Raw genomic sequence first — 21515 nt, 5'->3', positions numbered from 1 at the left:
TACTATTATTATAAATGCGAAAGTTTGTGAGGATGTGTGTGTTTGTTACTCTTTCACTCTTTACAATGAAATTTAGCACTCATATAGAGGGTAACTTGGATTAACACATAGAATAGGTTTTATCCCGGAAATCCCACGGGATCGGGAACTATGCGGGTTTTTCTTTGAAAACGCGGGCGAACCCGCGGGCGGAAAGCTAGTCTGGAATAAATTAGTGAAGGCAATCCGATTTGTTCAGTTTAAAATTCTCTCAATCTGGTACAAATATAAACAACGTATAATCAGATCTTATTCAGTTAGATAAATTAAGAGAGAAACGTTTTGATATTTTGTTTATTTGTTTGCACTTACATATTGATGATAATATGCAGACCCCAATGCAGATGTTAATTTTCTTTTCATAATATTATACCTTTAATTTTTTATGTGCATTAATTAACTTAAAATATTTCTCACTAGCTGTTGCCCGCGACTTCGTCCGCGATTCGGTCGTTTTTCGTCATTCGTCGTTTAAAAAAAATACGTGACACTTTATTTTTGAATGTTCTTAATTGTCTCTTATAAAATTTAACTACATTAAAATTGAATACTCTGATAAGAAAATCTTAAAATCATCGAAAATCATAGACATCGAATATCTGAGGAAAACATGAATGAATGTGATTTAAATTCTACATTTCTTAGTAATTAAAATAATAATCTTAATTAAATGTAGATTAACAGTTTGAGCGCACCATTATAGAATATATGTACCTAAGTAATAAATTACGTTAGTTTACATAGTAACTTTACTAAAAACACGATGACTTTCTTTCGCGCTCGGTACCACAAACTAAACATGTTTGTGGTACGTGGCCCGCGTCACTTTACCCCCCACGAGTTCCCCTCCGTTGCTATGCGAAAATACATTCGTCGCCCTACTGTAGGAAAAATTGTAATACTGCGGCCTGGGCGTTATAACACGCTCAGGGAATTCCTGAGTGCTGATAGACTTCCGTCTATCGGCATTTATACCAATTTTATATTAATATCACCATCTTGAGGAAAAGCTTCTAATGTCGATTTAAAACGCATATATACGGATTAACCTGATGAATTAACATGTTCTAAAATTGTGAAATGAGTTCAGTTTTAAATTCGAGAAATATTGATTTCTTGTATTCGATTAATTGTCGTAGTCGAATACAAAATATATTTAAAGAAACTTAGGTTGGCCTTCAGGCAAAAGGGATCCTATCAAATGATAAACTTGACCTTGTATCTTAAAAGTAATAATGAAAGGAGCATCTGATAATTGTTGAGTACCAAAGGATCATTTAAAACGCAATACTATAAGAGCTAATATTGTCTAAGAACTGTTTAGATTGCACATGTTCCTCTAAAACTTAAAAGTAGTGATTTCAAAGGTTCCGGCGTATCTTCAAACGAAAGCCGACTCCTTACTCCACTTTAAAGCATTACAAAAAGAACATACTACGTTAATATCGCCTATACAGAAGATGATCTGTAATCAATTGTGAGGTTATAAGCAAACCCACTTTTATATTATTTTGTCGGACCACACCACCGAATTTGTAGATTGATCTTCTATGTTTACCTCTAAGTCATTAAGACTATGTCGAAATCTGTCTGCAATAAGACGGGCCTCTCGCTATTCGTCCGTTTAAAGAGACCAATAGTTTCAATTCTTAATCTTTCATTAAACAAACTTATTAATCGTTCTTGTCTCAAATAATGGTAATATTCGCGTCCCTACTCTAGTCATTGCTTATGCTCATGTTCATCTTCGAGAGATCGAATAATATTATGGTGCACCCTATTATTTGTCAAACGGTCTTCATATTGAGTAAAAGTTTCAGAATTCTCGAGATAAAATATGACGATCGTGATCAGCTGTGAGACGTAATTCTCTCTCAGTGAGGGTTTCGGTCTCACGGGATAGTACAATATGCCATTTGCGATCAGCTGTGAGACGTTATATATACCCTCAGTGAAGGTTTCGGTCTCACAGGATAGTACATGCCGTTCGCGGTCAGCTGTGAGCCGCAATTCTCGTTGTGAAGCGGTTTCAGGTTCGGCATAACACATGTTGTTTTCGGTCAATAGTAAGCCTCTTATCTCTAACGATCCTTGAGAACTCTTATTTCTCATTTTCTTAACTTTGCTCGAATTTCGATATATAAAGATTTTTTAGGTGGCACTGATGCGGGTGAATAAAAATTAAAACGGACTAAGAGTGTTATAATCTCAATCATCATCATCAATACATATAATAAAATTGTGGAAAAGTGATGTCTGTACAATTAAAATATGTAGAAAAAAATTAGCAGGTGTTATTATTATCGAGAAATCGAGAGAAACCATTTTTTTCTCTTAAAAGCTCCCCCCCTCCCACTTCCCGAACTCCGATTGACCGTAATTTATTTTTCCTTACATTTTTATCATATCCTTTTCTAATGGGTTTCATCCTACTGAGATTTTTTTTTTGTTTCAAAAATTATCTACCCTGGTGTATAGGTAAATTTTCCACATAAAATGTCCTTTAAATTATGTCGTATTATATTTTTAACCCCCGACGCAAAAAGACTGGTGTTATGTGTTTGACCGCTATGTATTTCTGTGTGTGTGTGTGTGTCTGTCTATGGCACCGTAGCTGGCTAACAGGTAAACCGAATTAGATGCGGTTTTTTTTGTTAGGCAGAATATTTTCCGACGCTGGTTCTTAGATAAAGTGTATCAAAATTGGTTCATCCACTTATTATACCTACATAGGGGTAAAAGTGGGAATGAAAAAAATGAAAGTTATAATTTATTTTTAAAGATCGTCGGGAAGTTTATGAAATTATTTATTCCTTTTTCTATACACTTTTCTTCGTCTAAACGGTTTAGTTACGTGCTCTCTCTCTCTTCAGCCTTTAGTTACGTGCGTGAGACAGGAAAGATCTAATTTGGATTTGTTTCTGGATTTGATAAAAACTGAGTATCGATTAAGCTGTTCAGTGGCTACTGGCTACACCATAGATTATTAAAAACATCCGTTTAAGACAGGAAGGAAATAGAATTTGCTCCTCTCCCCCCCCTGGTTCCTAAAAAATAATATGACATAATTTAAAAGAAATTTTACGTAGAATTAGTTAGGCATTTCTTTTTTGATTTCGATATTATATACTAATCATAATTTTTAATTACAATATGTAGTAACTATTTGGTATAGGTTAGGCATTTCATTTCTTGATTTTCTTTAATAATTTGGTACGTAAGTTTTTTAGCTCAGTTTAGTAAGAAATTTTAATAACATTTCTTTTAATTATTTATGGTAGTACAACAGTACAGTATGGTTGTACGTATTTACTCAATAATTGTATGTTAAGTAGTAATTCAGCATGGGCGTAGCCACGGTGGGGCTGGGTGGGGCGCTTACCCTGGCTTTGATCTGGTAGGTACTAATTGTGAAAGGGAGTGGGCGTGGGCGTGGGATTGGGACTGAACGTGGCATATGGCGTGGGAGTGCGAGTGGGCGCTGGAGTGGGAGCATGAAAATAAAAATGATTTTTTATTGTTGCCCCACCCTGAGCCCATGGTCATAGGTCCCATAGTCACTATTCCACGCGAACGAAGTCGCGGGGACAGCTAGTAGACAAATATAATCAGAAAGCTTTGAACTCCTAAGCTCAACCATAAAAGATAGACATTTATGATGTCGGGAGATATTTTTTATATAATATGGAGAACATTTCTTTCATACTTGATTTCTGTGTAGCTTTAACCATTAAGATACACGCATTAAGAACGCACACGCGACGAAAGCTTAAAAATGGAGTTGCTGCTCTGCTCACGAATATGAAAAATAATTGTACCGAGTTTCGTTTAAATCCGTCGAGTAGTTTTTGTTTCTATAACGGTTATACAGACAGACAGACGGACAAACATTTTTGACGTCGATGTCGATCTCTAATCACCTCGTGATAGTTATTTAGGAAATATATTTCATGTGCAGAATTGACCTCTACAGATTTAATATAAGTAGGTATACATATATTTAGATTCCAATTTCCATGTAACGTTAAATTCGACTATATAATAACTAATAACAGACAACGCAGGTTACTCTCGTTTCCGTAAGTTGAGGCGGCTACATATTCGGTCCTAATAACATGACTTTTTGTGAACGAAACGACAGCGCGGTTTAATTCGATGGCAACACCATCAGAAAAAAGGAAATATTTTTAACTTTGAAAAAATATTATGATTTACACTATTAATACTATTTTAACATTAACACAAAATATAAGACTGTGAGTGTGTAAAAATAAATCCAGCTAGTTTCACATCACAGTTATGTTTATAATTAGGTATACGACATGAAAATATATTAATTACCAAGCAATAATCATACAGATAAATACTGAACAAAAGTATTAACAGTCAAAGTATATTTTTACTAACAACATGTAAATGATGAAGGAATAATAATTATCAACGAACTAACCTTTTTGTATTAGAGTCCCGCCTCGTGATCGAATTATTAAAACACGAAGATTTTTAAAAATGTAACCAATGAACACAATCAATATTAGATTAACTGCAGTAATGGTGTCTAGTTTGACTTAAAATAATATACATCTACCCTCACTTTTAAAAATGTAGTATATTCACACGAATTATATAAGCGCACCTTATAGGGAAGGGAAGATTTATTATGGGTTAAAGAGTTAAATAAATAAATAACATAATTATATTTAAATTATTAATTTTTAACATTGTGTTCAGTAGTGTTAACATGTAAATTGATTTGATTTTTACGAAATCTCATAGATGGCGCTGAATCAAATTTGTCTTTATAGTACTAAGATTCATTAAACAGTTTCTCTGCCCAAATTACGTAAATGACGTAGTTTTTATAGTGTAAAGCTAGATAATAGCATGGCTTACTCAAAAACAACATTTAAACATGAGTCTTTAGATTGTACGCTGTCGTAGTACACGGAATACGTAAGAAAAGTAAAGGTTCACAGCTCCTCCCCCGGAGGTGATAGCATGATAATATGTTTAAAAAAACCTCACACGACCTGTTAGTAATATTCATGCAAAATTTGAAGTCAATCTATGCAGTACTTTTCGAGATTAGCTCGGACAAACATACAGACAAACAGACAAACAGACAAACAGACAAACAGACAAAAATTCTAAAAACTATATTTTTGGCTTCTATATCGATTATAGATCATGGATTATGTATTCTTTTAAAAAAATATTCAATGTACAGTTTTGACTTTCCTACGATTTTATTATATGTATTACTGAACAAAAGTATTAACAGTCAAAGTATATTTTTACTAACAACATGTAAATGATGAAGGAATAATAATTATCAACGAACTAACCTTTTTGTATTAGAGTCCCGCCTCGTGATCGAATTATTAAAACACGAAGATTTTTAAAAATGTAACCAATGAACACAATCAATATTAGATTAACTGCAGTAATGGTGTCTAGTTTGACTTAAAATAATATACATCTACCCTCACTTTTAAAAATGTAGTATATTCACACGAATTATATAAGCGCACCTTATAGGGAAGGGAAGATTTATTATGGGTTAAAGAGTTAAATAAATAAATAACATAATTATATTTAAATTATTAATTTTTAACATTGTGTTCAGTAGTGTTAACATGTAAATTGATTTGATTTTTACGAAATCTCATAGATGGCGCTGAATCAAATTTGTCTTTATAGTACTAAGATTCATTAAACAGTTTCTCTGCCCAAATTACGTAAATGACGTAGTTTTTATAGTGTAAAGCTAGATAATAGCATGGCTTACTCAAAAACAACATTTAAACATGAGTCTTTAGATTGTACGCTGTCGTAGTACACGGAATACGTAAGAAAAGTAAAGGTTCACAGCTCCTCCCCCGGAGGTGATAGCATGATAATATGTTTAAAAAAACCTCACACGACCTGTTAGTAATATTCATGCAAAATTTGAAGTCAATCTATGCAGTACTTTTCGAGATTAGCTCGGACAAACATACAGACAAACAGACAAACAGACAAACAGACAAACAGACAAACAGACAAAAATTCTAAAAACTATATTTTTGGCTTCTATATCGATTATAGATCATGGATTATGTATTCTTTTAAAAAAATATTCAATGTACAGTTTTGACTTTCCTACGATTTTATTATATGTATAGATATTTCTTTTCTATTTCTATCAACTATCTATAAAAAAATGCATTCTTTAAATATAGGTAACTATAAACACAGCTGATGTAAACCGGCTAAACTCAGTAAGCCGAAATACAACGAGAGTGATAAATCATGTAGTGGTCAAATGACCTGAATTTGCTCTGAACACAGCGGTTCCAAATAATCAGGGGGTGTAGGAAATATTAACTTTATAATGAAGACCCTATTGCACTAATAATAAAGCCTATTTTGCGCTATCGTTCGTAAAAGTTTAAATTCTTCGAGTTGAGTTATGGCCTTCGTAAAGGTATTATTAAAAATATCTTGATTAAAAATTTATGAAATTATCTTGTGTACTAAAATTGTGTTAAAATTAATTGCAAATATTATAATATAAGTCTTCATATCTTAAATGATTAAATGCTATCAGATCTTTTGTAGAGACTAGGCTTTCTAGCTTAATTCTAGAAGATATATAAATTAACAAATCCTACTCTTGATCTTTAACGACAAAAAACAGCTTACAAGTGACGACATAGTGCTGAATCTTATTATTTTATGCTCTAATATCGTTCTAGATAGGTCACCAGCTGGTGGTTCAAATGACCCATAACTTTTTCAACACGGGCCTGTAGTCTATATAAGTGGTTTATTCTGCGTGGTTTTAATGTATTAAAAACTTATACACCTTCAATGATTGCAAACAAAATAACATTTAACATAAACAATAAACATCACTTCACTTATTCACTCAACAAAATGAATTATTACGAAATTGTTAATGTTATAACTTAGCCAATAATAATGTGATTAAGCCCCACGCCCTGAACTCTGATATTTCATTATCGTTTAATTACTTTCAACAAGTTTACTAGACGCAGAATATACGTAATTAACTCTTTAGCTAAATTACATTTCGCTATAAATACGAATCGATCGATTCTGAACCTCGGTGTAGAGGTGTAGTCTTTTTAATGTTAGTTCTGGGTTCGATTTCAGTAGAGACAATTCTATATTAAAAAGTTTTATTGAGCCTAATAAGAAATTCGACGAACCGATATAATATTCGGTTACTTTGAAGTGAAACTTCTTTAGGCCCGTTGAGAGTAACATTTCAAGGTCGTATCATGGCAATACCATCACGTCATGGAGTAAGGCGACGATTTTGATATCTTTGAATCTTGCCAAAGAAGTTTTACTTCTGACATATTTGTTACAATTATTGATAGATAATGGGCAGGTGAATTTTAAAAATGTACCTATAAATTTTTTTTAATCCGATTTCCTGAGCCCCCAAGCCACTACTTTGAAATGTAAACAGATTCCATTCTACCCAGTATCTAAACCCAAAATGGAGTGCACTTAGTTTTAAGTAAATGATAAACATGTACAGACACCTGGACGCGCTCCAAATGCACCTAAATGTACCAAACTTCAATTTCATTAAATATGCAAGTAGCTAGGACACCAGTGAAATTCTTGTTAGAACTGGCACAAATTTTGAAGCAATGAAATGCCCAGTTCTCGTCAATTTTGAAGTTAACTGTCAGTCCGTCTTTATCTAACTCATTCAAAATTGTATTTACATCTCTATTAGTAACTTCTGAACTGTCAGGTTGTTGACTCGATAAGATAATTTTTGACCGTTGTTTTTGACTGTATATTTTTGTTACTGTATCAGAAAATTCTTCACTATACTTATGCTTTAGTACGTTGGTTTATACACTTACCAGGGCATGTTCTAATTTTAGTTAATAACAGTATATTCTAAACTAGCTGTTGCCCGCGACTTCGTCCGCGATTCGGTCGTTTTTCGTCATTCGTCGTTTAAAAAAAATACGTGACACTTTATTTTTGAATGTTCTTAATTGTCTCTTATAAAATTTAACTACATTAAAATTGAATACTCTGATAAGAAAATCTTAAAATCATCGAAAATCATAGACATCGAATATCTGAGAAAAACATGAATGAATGTGATTTAAATTCTACATTTCTTAGTAATTAAAATAATAATCTAAATTAAATGTAGATTAACAGTTTGAGCGCACCATTATAGAATATGTACCTAAGTAATAAATTACGTTAGTTTACATAGTAACTTTACTAAAAACACGATGACTTTCTTTCGCGCTCGGTACCACAAACTAAGCATGTTTGTGGTACGTGGCCCGCGTCACTTTACCCCCCACGAGTTCCCCTCCGTTGCTATGCGAAAATACATTCGTCGCCCTACTGTAGGAAAAATTGTAATACTGTGGCCTGGGCGTTATAACACGCTCAGGGAATTCCTGAGTGCTGATAGACTTCCGTCTATCGGCATTTATACCAATTTTATATTAATATCACCATCTTGAGGAAAAGCTTCTAATGTCGATTTAAAACGCATATATACGGATTAACCTGATGAATTAACATGTTCTAAAATTGTGAAATGAGTTCAGTTTTAAATTCGAGAAATATTGATTTCTTGTATTCGATTATTCGTCGTAGTCGAATACAAAATATATTTAAAGAAACTTAGGTTGGCCTTCAGGCAAAAGGGATCCTATCAAATGATAAACTTGACCTTGTATCTTAAAAGTAAGAATGAAAGGAGCATCTGATAATTGTTGAGCACCAAAGGATCATTTAAAACGCAATACTATAAGAGCTAATATTGTCTAAGAACTGTTTAGATTGCACATGTTCCTCTAAAACTTAAAAGTAGTGATTTCAAAGGTTCCGGCGTATCTTCAAACGAAAGCCGACTCCTTACTCCACTTTAAAGCATTACAAAAAGAACATACTACGTTAATATCGCCTATACAGAAGATGATCTGTAGGTAATCAATTGTGAGGTTATAAGCAAACCCACTTTTATATTTGTCGGACCACACCACCGAATTTGTAGATTGATCTTCTATGTTTACCTCTAAGTCATTAAGACTATGTCGAAATCTGTCTGCAGTAAGACGGGCCTCTCGCTATTCGTCCGTTTCAAGAGACCAATAGTTTCAATTCTTAATATTTCATTAAACAAACTTATTAATCGTTCTTGTCTCAAATAATGGTAATATTCGCGTCCCTACTCTAGTCATTGCTTATGCTCATGTTCATCTTCGAGAGATCGAATAATATTATGGTGCACCCTATTATTTGTCAAACGGTCTTCATATTGAGTAAAAGTTTCAGATTCTCGAGATAAAATATGACGATCGTGATCAGCTGTGAGACGTAATTCCCTCTCAGTGAGGGTTTCGGTCTCACGGGATAGTACAATATGCCATTTGCGATCAGCTGTGAGACGTTATACCCTCTCAGTGAAGGTTTCGGTCTCACAGGATAGTACATGCCGTTCGCGGTCAGCTGTGAGCCGCAATTCTCGTTGTGAAGCGGTTTCAGGTTCGGCATAACACATGTTGTTTTCGGTCAATAGTAAGCCTCTTATCTCTAACGATCCTTGAGAACTCTTATTTCTCATTTTCTTAACTTTGCTCGAATTTCGATATAAAGATTTTTTAGGTGGCACTGATGCGGGTGAATAAAAATTAAGTTAAAGCCTGATTCCCACGACATGTTTGCTTCACAAATCCGACCGCGCCACACCACACCACATGCCATGGGAATCGGCGCGCTTGTCGCTCGCCAGTGCTTGCCATACGCACACATGCCGTGGGAACGCTCAGTTCAAATCGCGACGGATGGCGACAAGCGCTTGTCGTCTGCCAATGCTTGTGAAGCAATACATATAATAAAATTGTGGAAAAGTGATGTCTGTACAATTAAAATATGTAGAAAAAAATTAGCAGGTGTTATTATTATCGAGAAATCGAGAGAAACCATTTTTTTCTCTTAAAAGCTCCCCTCCTCCCACTTCCCGAACTCCGATTGACCGTAATTTATTTTTCCTTACATTTTTATCATATCCTTTTCTAATGGGTTTCATCCTACTGCGATTTTTTTTTGTTTCAAAAATTATCTACCCTGGTGTATAGGTAAATTTTCCACATAAAATGTCCTTTAAATTATGTCGTATTATATTTTTAACCCCCGACGCAAAAAGACTGGTGTTATGTGTTTGACCGCTATGTATTTCTGTGTGTGTGTGTCTGTCTATGGCACCGTAGCTGGCTAACAGGTAAACCGAATTAGATGCGGTTTTTTTTGTTAGGCAGAATATTTTCCGACGCTGGTTCTTAGATAAAGTGTATCAAAATTGGTTCATCCACTTATTATACCTACATAGGGGTAAAAGTGGGAATGAAAAAAATGAAAGTTATAATTTATTTTTAAAGATCGTCGGGAAGTTTATGAAATTATTTATTCCTTTTTCTATACACTTTTCTTCGTCTAAACGGTTTAGTTACGTGCTCTCTCTCTCTTCAGCCTTTAGTTACGTGCGTGAGACAGGAAAGATCTAATTTGGATTTGTTGCTGGATTTGATAAAAACTGAGTATCGATTAAGCTGATCAGTGGCTACACCATAGATTATTAAAAACATCCGTTTAAGAAAGGAAGGAAATAGAATTTGCTCCTCTCCCCCCCCTGGTTCCTAAAAAATAATATGACATAATTTAAAAGAAATTTTACGTAGACGTACACGTACGTAGAATTAGTTAGGCATTTCTTTTTTTATTTTCGATATTATATACTAATCATAATTTTTAATTACATTATGTAGTAACTATTTGGTATAGGTTAGGCATTTCATTTCTTGATTTTCTTTAATAATTTGGTACGTAAGTTTTTTAGCTCAGTTTAGTAAGAAATTTTAATAACAATTCTTTTAATTATTTATGGTAAAGTCCGGTCGCGGAGCAGGAAGAATTTCGTACATTAACCTGTCACTGTCACTCCCTTGTAAAAATAATGTGTCTTGCTCGCACAGGTGCAATGACCGCCGTCCTTAGGGATTGTAAACCTTTAACCTGAGAGCGTAAGGTTTGTGTTTGCTTGATTGGTGTCAGGTGTTCAATTATGATTTTGTGAATTCAAAATTTATAAGAATAAACCTCAAACTCTTTATGTCCAATCAAAATCCGCCTAAGTCGAAATCGCGTGTTAGAATAATGTATTTCTGTAATATTGTACCTACATAGTAAATTATTTTTTGAAAAATAAGGTCATAAAGAAGTTTCACTTCTTATGTGTGTACACGCACACTTTTTTTATATAATATATCGTTGTTATTGAAAAAGTTAAAATGTAACTAACTAATAAGTATTGTAAATGAATAGAGGACATCTATACATATAATAAAATCGTAGGAAAGTCAAAACTGTACATTGAATATTTTTTTAAAAGAATACATATTCCATGATCTATAATCGATATAGAAGCCAAAAATATAGTTTTTAGAATTTTTGTCTGTTTGTCTGTTTGTCTGTTTGTCTGTTTGTCTGTATGTTTGTCCGAGCTAATCTCGAAAAGTACTGCATAGATTGACTTCAAATTTTGCATGAATATTACTAACAGGTCGAGTGAGGTTTTTTTAAACATATAATCATGCTATCACCTCCGGGGGAGGAGTTGTGAACCTTTACTTTTCTTACGTATTCCGTGTACTACGTCAGCGTACAATCTAAAGACTCATGTTTAAATGTTGTTTTTGAGTAAGCCATGCTATTATCTAGCTTTACACTATAAAAACTACGTCATTTACGTAATTTGGGCAGAGAAACTGTTTAATGAATCTTAGTACTATAAAGACAAATTTGATTCAGCGCCATCTATGAGATTTCGTAAAAATCAAATCAATTTACATGTTAACACTACTGAACACAATGTTAAAAATTAATAATTTAAATATAATTATGTTATTTATTTATTTAACTCTTTAACCCATAATAAATCTTCCCTTCCCTATAAGGTGCGCTTATAATTCGTGTGAATATACTACATTTTTAAAAGTGAGGGTAGATGTATATTATTTTAAGTCAAACTAGACACCATTACAGTTAATCTAATATTGATTGTGTTCATTGGTTACATTTTTAAAATTCTTCGTGTTTTAATAATTCGATCACGAGGCGGGACTCTAATACAAAAAGGTTAGTTCGTTGATAATTATTATTCCTTCATCATTTACATGTTGTTAGTAAAAAATAATATACTTTGACTGTTAATACTTTTGTTCAGTATTTATCTATATGATTATTGCTTGGTAATTAATATATTTTCATGTCGTATACCTAATTATAAACATAAGTGTGATGTGAAACTAGCTGGATTTATTTTTACACACTCACAGTCTTATATTTTGTGTTAATGTTAAAATAGTATTAATAATAGTGTAAATCATAATATTTTTTCAAAGTTAAAAATATTTCCTTTTTTCTGATGGTGTTGCCATCGAATTAAACCACGCTGTCGTTTCGTTCACAAAAAGTCATGTTATTAGGACCGAATATGTAGCCGCCTCAACTTACGGAAACGAGAGTAACCTGCGTTGTCTGTTAGTTATTGTATAGTCGAATTTAACGTTACATGGAAATTGGAATCTAAATATATGTATACCTACTTATATTAAATCTGTAGAGGTCAATTCTGCACATGAAATATATTTCCTAACACAGGGTAAGCGCCCCACCCAGCCCCACCGTGGCTACGCCCATGCTGAATTACTACTTAAGATACAATTATTGAGTAAATACGTACTAAAGTCCGGTCGCGAAGGTCGTCTCTTTACCTACTGACAGTGGTCACAAACATTTTTGAATGAAGTGCAGTTTACATGAAATATTTGGAGGAGAAAATGTTTTTTACTAATTTATTAAATAAATGTCCTCTATTCATTTACAATTCTTATTAGTTAGTTACATTTTAACTTTTTCAATAACAACGATATATTATATAAAAAAAAGTGTGCGTGTACACACATAAGAAGTGAAACTTCTTTATGACCTTATTTTTCAAAAAATAATTTACTATGTAGGTACAATATTACAGAAATACGTTATTCTAACACGCGATTTCGACTTAGGCGGATTTTGATTGGACATAAAGAGTTTGAGGTTTATTCTTATAAATTTTGAATTCACAAAATCATAATTGAACACCTGACACCAATCAAGCAAACACAAACCTTACGCTCTCAGGTTAAAGGTTTACAATCCCTAAGGACGGCGGTCATTGCACCTGTGCGAGCAAGACACATTATTTTTACAAGGGAGTGACAGTGACAGGTTAATGTACGAAATTCTTCCTGCTCCGTCATAAATAATTAAAAGAATTGTTATTAAAATTTCTTACTAAACTGAGCTAAAAAACTTACGTACCAAATTATTAAAGAAAATCAAGAAATGAAATGCCTAACCTATACCAAATAGTTACTACATAATGTAATTAAAAATTATGATTAGTATATAATATCGAAAATAAAAAAAGAAATGCCTAACTAATTCTACGTACGTCTACGTAAAATTTCTTTTAAATTATGTCATATTATTTTTTAGGAACCAGGGGGGGGAGAGGAGCAAATTCTATTTCCTTCCTTTCTTAAACGGATGTTTTTAATAATCTATGGTGTAGCCACTGATCAGCTTAATCGATACTCAGTTTTTATCAAATCCAGCAACAAATCCAAATTAGATCTTTCCTGTCTCACGCGCGTAACTAAAGGCTGAAGAGAGAGAGAGCACGTAACTAAACCGTTTAGACGAAGAAAAGTGTATAGAAAAAGGAATCTGGGGGCACGGTAGTGCCCCCGCCAAGACGAGCCAAGCGACTACGCGCACGGGCACTACCTACCTTTTCTCGAAGCGCTTCGACGTTTTTTTGAACCCTCATAACTTGGGTTTGCATTATGCTAGATCAACAAAATTTTCGGGATATATTGTCAATAGCGGACTTATTGAACATATTAAGTTTTAATTACATTAGCTTTTATACTTCAGATTTTATTTATATCTAAAAAACGCTAATTTCGTCACTGACTCACTGATGATCATCAAAATTCTTAAGGTATTTCCTAATGTCCTAGAAAGCTGAAATTTTGTATGTAAGCTAGTATTAGCACACAAACAACAAAAAAATTATAAAACTTGTAACTTTCATCCCCCAACCCCTTAAACTAGGGGATGGGAGTTTTTATGAGACCTGTAATTTTAAATTAAATTTTGATGACGCTAGAGGTCTAATCTAATAATCTAAAACTTGGTTCCCCTAGATATATATATATATGTATAGGTACTCCTTGTTAAAAAAAAAATAAAAATTTAATCGACATAATATATTGAGACATAATATACTTCAGATCAGATCATATAAATATGAATGAATAGAAGTGTTGCGAACGTCTCCTGCCTCTTACGTCCACACAGTAGCTAAAAATAAAAAAAAAATTGTTACAAATAACTTACAAAAAGAAATGAAATCCCACCAAAAACATTTTCATGTAAAATGTTGCCAAGACGAGCCCATATGACTCGCACTGTCAAAAAGTTATCAGATCTCATGTAGAGCCAAGCTTCTAACACTACACGCCCTAACTCTACAAGGCCTAACTTCACAAACTCTACACCTTAGTCAAAATATGTGGCTTGGCCGTTCGTTACTACAAGAACTATTGTATAACACAAAAGTAATGAACAGTGAATTAATTTTTCACCTTACGCCGATGTGAATGTAGCGAAATGGCCAAGCCACATATTTTGACTAAGGTGTAGAGTTTGTGAAGTTAGGCCTTGTAGAGTTAGGGCATGTAGTGTTAGAAGCTTGGCTCTACATGAGATCTGATAACTTTTTGACAGTGCGAGTCATATGGGCTCGTCTTGGCAACATTTTACATGAAAATGTTTTTGGTGGGATAAATAATTTCATAAACTTCCCGACGATCTTTAAAAATAAATTATAACTTTCATTTTTTTCATTCCCACTTTTACCCCTATGTAGGTATAATAAGTGGATGAACCAATTTTGATACACTTTATCTAAGAACCAGCGTCGGAAAATATTCTGCCTAACAAAAAAAACCGCATCTAATTCGGTTTACCTGTTAGCCAGCTACGGTGCCATAGACAGACACACACACACACACACAGAAATACATAGCGGTCAAACTCATAACACCAGTCTTTTTGCGTCGGGGGTTAAAAATATAATACGACATAATTTAAAGGACATTTTAAGTGGAAAATTTACCTATACACCAGGGTAGATAATTTTTGAAACAAAAAAAAAATCGCAGTAGGATGAAACCCATTAGAAAAGGATATGATAAAAATGTAAGGGAAAAAAAAATTCCGGTCAATCGGAGTTCGGGAAGTGGGAGGGGGGGGGAGCTTTTAAGAGAAAAAATGGTTTCTCTCGATTTCTCGATAATAATAACACCTGCTAATTTTTTTCTACATATTTTAATTGTACAGACATCACTTTTCCACAATTTTATTATATGTATTGCTTCACAAGCATTGGCAGACGACAAGCGCTTGTCGCCATCCGTCGCGATTTGAACTGAGCGTTCCCACGGCATGTGTGCGTATGGCAAGCACTGGCGAGTGACAAGCGCGCCGATTCCCATGGCATGTGGTGTGGTGTGGCGCGGTCGGATTTGTGAAGCAAACATGTCGTGGGAATCAGGCTTTAACTTAATTTTTATTCACCCGCATCAGTGCCACCTAAAAAATCTTTATATCGAAATTCGAGCAAAGTTAAGAAAATGAGAAATAAGAGTTCTCAAGGATCGTTAGAGATAAGAGGCTTACTATTGACCGAAAACAACATGTGTTATGCCGAACCTGAAACCGCTTCACAACGAGAATTGCGGCTCACAGCTGACCGCGAACGGCATGTACTATCCTGTGAGACCGAAACCTTCACTGAGAGGGTATAACGTCTCACAGCTGATCGCAAATGGCATATTGTACTATCCCGTGAGACCGAAACCCTCACTGAGAGGGAATTACGTCTCACAGCTGATCACGATCGTCATATTTTATCTCGAGAATCTGAAACTTTTACTCAATATGAAGACCGTTTGACAAATAATAGGGTGCACCATAATATTATTCGATCTCTCGAAGATGAACATGAGCATAAGCAATGACTAGAGTAGGGACGCGAATATTACCATTATTTGAGACAAGAACGATTAATAAGTTTGTTTAATGAAAGATTAAGAATTGAAACTATTGGTCTCTTGAAACGGACGAATAGCGAGAGGCCCGTCTTACTGCAGACAGATTTCGACATAGTCTTAATGACTTAGAGGTAAACATAGAAGATCAATCTACAAATTCGGTGGTGTGGTCCGACAAATATAAAAGTGGGTTTGCTTATAACCTCACAATTGATTACCTACAGATCATCTTCTGTATAGGCGATATTAACGTAGTATGTTCTTTTTGTAATGCTTTAAAGTGGAGTAAGGAGTCGGCTTTCGTTTGAAGATACGCCGGAACCTTTGAAATCACTACTTTTAAGTTTTAGAGGAACATGTGCAATCTAAACAGTTCTTAGACAATATTAGCTCTTATAGTATTGCGTTTTAAATGATCCTTTGGTGCTCAACAATTATCAGATGCTCCTTTCATTCTTACTTTTAAGATACAAGGTCAAGTTTATCATTTGATAGGATCCCTTTTGCCTGAAGGCCAACCTAAGTTTCTTTAAATATATTTTGTATTCGACTACGACGAATAATCGAATACAAGAAATCAATATTTCTCGAATTTAAAACTGAACTCATTTCACAATTTTAGAACATGTTAATTCATCAGGTTAATCCGTATATATGCGTTTTAAATCGACATTAGAAGCTTTTCCTCAAGATGGTGATATTAATATAAAATTGGTATAAATGCCGATAGACGGAAGTCTATCAGCACTCAGGAATTCCCTGAGCGTGTTATAACGCCCAGGCCACAGTATTACAATTTTTCCTACAGTAGGGCGACGAATGTATTTTCGCATAGCAACGGAGGGGAACTCGTGGGGCGTAAAGTGACGTACCACAAACATGCTTAGTTTGTGGTACCGAGCGCGAAAGAAAGTCATCGTGTTTTTAGTAAAGTTACTATGTAAACTAACGTAATTTATTACTTAGGTACATATTCTATAATGGTGCGCTCAAACTGTTAATCTACATTTAATTTAGATTATTATTTTAATTACTAAGAAATGTAGAATTTAAATCACATTCATTCATGTTTTCCTCAGATATTCGATGTCTATGATTTTCGATGATTTTAAGATTTTCTTATCAGAGTATTAAATTTTAATGTAGTTAAATTTTATAAGAGACAATTAAGAACATTCAAAAATAAAGTGTCACGTATTTTTTTTAAACGACGAATGACGAAAAACGACCGAATCGCGGACGAAGTCGCGGGCAACAGCTAGTTTATTTAATAAATTAGTAAAAAACATTTTCTCCTCCAAATATTTCATGTAAACTGCACTTCATTCAAAAATGTTTGTGACCACTGTCAGTAGGTAAAGAGGTCATTGTACGAAATTCTTTCTGCTTCGCGACCGGACTTTAGTACGTATTTACTCAATAATTGAGTTGAGATTGAGAGTTGCTGCTCTGCTCACGAATATGAAAAATAATAGTTATTTAGGAAATATATTTCATGTGCAGAATTGACCTCTACAGATTTAATATAAGTAGGTATACAATAAACTATACATATATTTAGATTCCAATTTCCATGTAACGTTAAATTCGACTATACAATAACTAACAGACAACGCAGGTTACTCTCGTTTCCGTAAGTTGAGGCGGCTACATATTCGGTCCTAATAACATGACTTTTTGTGAACGAAACGACAGCGCGGTTTAATTCGATGGCAACACCATCAGAAAAAAGGAAATATTTTTAACTTTGAAAAAATATTATGATTTACACTATTATTAATACTATTTTAACATTAACACAAAATATAAGACTGTGAGTGTGTAAAAATAAATCCAGCTAGTTTCACATCACACTTATGTTTATAATTAGGTATACGACATGAAAATATATTAATTACCAAGCAATAATCATATAGATAAATACTGAACAAAAGTATTAACAGTCAAAGTATATTATTTTTTACTAACAACATGTAAATGATGAAGGAATAATAATTATCAACGAACTAACCTTTTTGTATTAGAGTCCCGCCTCGTGATCGAATTATTAAAACACGAAGATTTTTAAAAATGTAACCAATGAACACAATCAATATTAGATTAACTGTAATGGTGTCTAGTTTGACTTAAAATAATATACATCTACCCTCACTTTTAAAAATGTAGTATATTCACACGAATTATAAGCGCACCTTATAGGGAAGGGAAGATTTATTATGGGTTAAAGAGTTAAATAAATAACTAACATAATTATATTTAAATTATTAATTTTTAACATTGTGTTCAGTAGTGTTAACATGTAAATTGATTTGATTTTTACGAAATCTCATAGATGGCGCTGAATCAAATTTGTCTTTATAGTACTAAGATTCAATAAACAGTTTCTCTGCCCAAATTACGTAAATGACGTAGTTTTTATAGTGTAAAGCTAGATAATAGCATGGCTTACTCAAAAACAACATTTAAACATGAGTCTTTAGATTGTACGCTGTCGTAGTACACGGAATACGTAAGAAAAGTAAAGGTTCACAGCTCCTCCCCCGGAGGTGATAGCATGATTATATGTTTAAAAAAACCTCACTCGACCTGTTAGTAATATTCATGCAAAATTTGAAGTCAATCTATGCAGTACTTTTCGAGATTAGCTCGGACAAACATACAGACAAACAGACAAACAGACAAACAGACAAACAGACAAAAATTCTAAAAACTATATTTTTGGCTTCTATATCGATTATAGATCATGGAATATGTATTCTTTTAAAAAAATATTCAATGTACAGTTTTGACTTTCCTACGATTTTATTATATGTATAGACTAGCTGTTGCCCGCGACTTCGTCCGCGATTCGGTCGTTTTTCGTCATTCGTCGTTTAAAAAAAATACGTGACACTTTATTTTTGAATGTTCTTAATTGTCTCTTATAAAATTTAACTACATTAAAATTGAATACTCTGATAAGAAAATCTTAAAATCATCGAAAATCATAGACATCGAATATCTGAGGAAAACATGAATGAATGTGATTTAAATTCTACATTTCTTAGTAATTAAAATAATAATCTTAATTAAATGTAGATTAACAGTTTGAGCGCACCATTATAGAATATATGTACCTAAGTAATAAATTACGTTAGTTTACATAGTAACTTTACTAAAAACACGATGACTTTCTTTCGCGCTCGGTACCACAAACTAAACATGTTTGTGGTACGTGGCCCGCGTCACTTTACCCCCCACGAGTTCCCCTCCGTTGCTATGCGAAAATACATTCGTCGCCCTACTGTAGGAAAAATTGTAATACTGCGGCCTGGGCGTTATAACACGCTCAGGGAATTCCTGAGTGCTGATAGACTTCCGTCTATCGGCATTTATACCAATTTTATATTAATATCACCATCTTGAGGAAAAGCTTCTAATGTCGATTTAAAACGCATATATACGGATTAACCTGATGAATTAACATGTTCTAAAATTGTGAAATGAGTTCAGTTTTAAATTCGAGAAATATTGATTTCTTGTATTCGATTATTCGTCGTAGTCGAATACAAAATATATTTAAAGAAACTTAGGTTGGCCTTCAGGCAAAAGGGATCCTATCAAATGATAAACTTGACCTTGTATCTTAAAAGTAATAATGAAAGGAGCATCTGATAATTGTTGAGTACCAAAGGATCATTTAAAACGCAATACTATAAGAGCTAATATTGTCTAAGAACTGTTTAGATTGCACATGTTCCTCTAAAACTTAAAAGTAGTGATTTCAAAGGTTCCGGCGTATCTTCAAACGAAAGCCGACTCCTTACTCCACTTTAAAGCATTACAAAAAGAACATACTACGTTAATATCGCCTATACAGAAGATGATCTGTAATCAATTGTGAGGTTATAAGCAAACCCACTTTTATATTATTTTGTCGGACCACACCACCGAATTTGTAGATTGATCTTCTATGTTTACCTCTAAGTCATTAAGACTATGTCGAAATCTGTCTGCAATAAGACGGGCCTCTCGCTATTCGTCCGTTTAAAGAGACCAATAGTTTCAATTCTTAATCTTTCATTAAACAAACTTATTAATCGTTCTTGTCTCAAATAATGGTAATATTCGCGTCCCTACTCTAGTCATTGCTTATGCTCATGTTCATCTTCGAGAGATCGAATAATATTATGGTGCACCCTATTATTTGTCAAACGGTCTTCATATTGAGTAAAAGTTTCAGAATTCTCGAGATAAAATATGACGATCGTGATCAGCTGTGAGACGTAATTCTCTCTCAGTGAGGGTTTCGGTCTCACGGGATAGTACAATATGCCATTTGCGATCAGCTGTGAGACGTTATATATACCCTCAGTGAAGGTTTCGGTCTCACAGGATAGTACATGCCGTTCGCGGTCAGCTGTGAGCCGCAATTCTCGTTGTGAAGCGGTTTCAGGTTCGGCATAACACATGTTGTTTTCGGTCAATAGTAAGCCTCTTATCTCTAACGATCCTTGAGAACTCTTATTTCTCATTTTCTTAACTTTGCTCGAATTTCGATATATAAAGATTTTTTAGGTGGCACTGATGCGGGTGAATAAAAATTAAAACGGACTAAGAGTGTTATAATCTCAATCATCATCATCAATACATATAATAAAATTGTGGAAAAGTGATGTCTGTACAATTAAAATATGTAGAAAAAAATTAGCAGGTGTTATTATTATCGAGAAATCGAGAGAAACCATTTTTTTCTCTTAAAAGCTCCCCCCCTCCCACTTCCCGAACTCCGATTGACCGTAATTTATTTTTCCTTACATTTTTATCATATCCTTTTCTAATGGGTTTCATCCTACTGCGATTTTTTTTTTGTTTCAAAAATTATCTACCCTGGTGTATAGGTAAATTTTCCACATAAAATGTCCTTTAAATTATGTCGTATTATATTTTTAACCCCCGACGCAAAAAGACTGGTGTTATGTGTTTGACCGCTATGTATTTCTGTGTGTGTGTGTGTGTCTGTCTATGGCACCGTAGCTGGCTAACAGGTAAACCGAATTAGATGCGGTTTTTTTTGTTAGGCAGAATATTTTCCGACGCTGGTTCTTAGATAAAGTGTATCAAAATTGGTTCATCCACTTATTATACCTACATAGGGGTAAAAGTGGGAATGAAAAAAATGAAAGTTATAATTTATTTTTAAAGATCGTCGGGAAGTTTATGAAATTATTTATTCCTTTTTCTATACACTTTTCTTCGTCTAAACGGTTTAGTTAC

General features: G+C 33.7%; 1 protein-coding gene and 2 long non-coding RNA genes across 5 annotated transcripts in view; 2 read left to right on the top strand and 1 right to left on the bottom strand.

Annotated features, from left to right (window-relative positions):
- Window positions 1–21515, top strand: part of LOC149480807 (potassium voltage-gated channel protein Shaw-like) — a 178748-nt gene that overhangs the window by 56523 nt on the left and 100710 nt on the right. The window lies entirely within an intron of this gene.
- LOC149480808 (uncharacterized) overlaps window positions 1–21515 on the bottom strand; it is a 369189-nt gene that overhangs the window by 334742 nt on the left and 12932 nt on the right. The gene's annotated exons all lie outside the window — the stretch shown is intronic.
- On the top strand, window positions 1439–20947 carry LOC149480809 (uncharacterized). Of its 2 annotated transcripts, XR_016316921.1 has the most exons (3): window positions 1439–1778; window positions 8795–9486; window positions 20523–20947. It is a non-coding gene; the product is annotated as an uncharacterized LOC149480809 (long non-coding RNA). The 2 variants fall into 2 exon arrangements; XR_016316920.1 differs by lacking the exon at window positions 1439–1778 and having other exon boundaries at window positions 7981–9486.

The sequence above is a fragment of the Colias philodice genome, chromosome 17, assembly GCF_061535455.1.
Source record: "Colias philodice isolate Cphi_HAF_F1 chromosome 17, ilColPhil1 Martin Lab GWU primary, whole genome shotgun sequence".
In the NCBI taxonomy this organism is placed as follows: Eukaryota; Metazoa; Arthropoda; class Insecta; order Lepidoptera; family Pieridae; genus Colias; species Colias philodice.
Note: the sequence above shows the minus strand (reverse complement) of the source record. Positions and strands in the feature narration are given on the sequence as shown.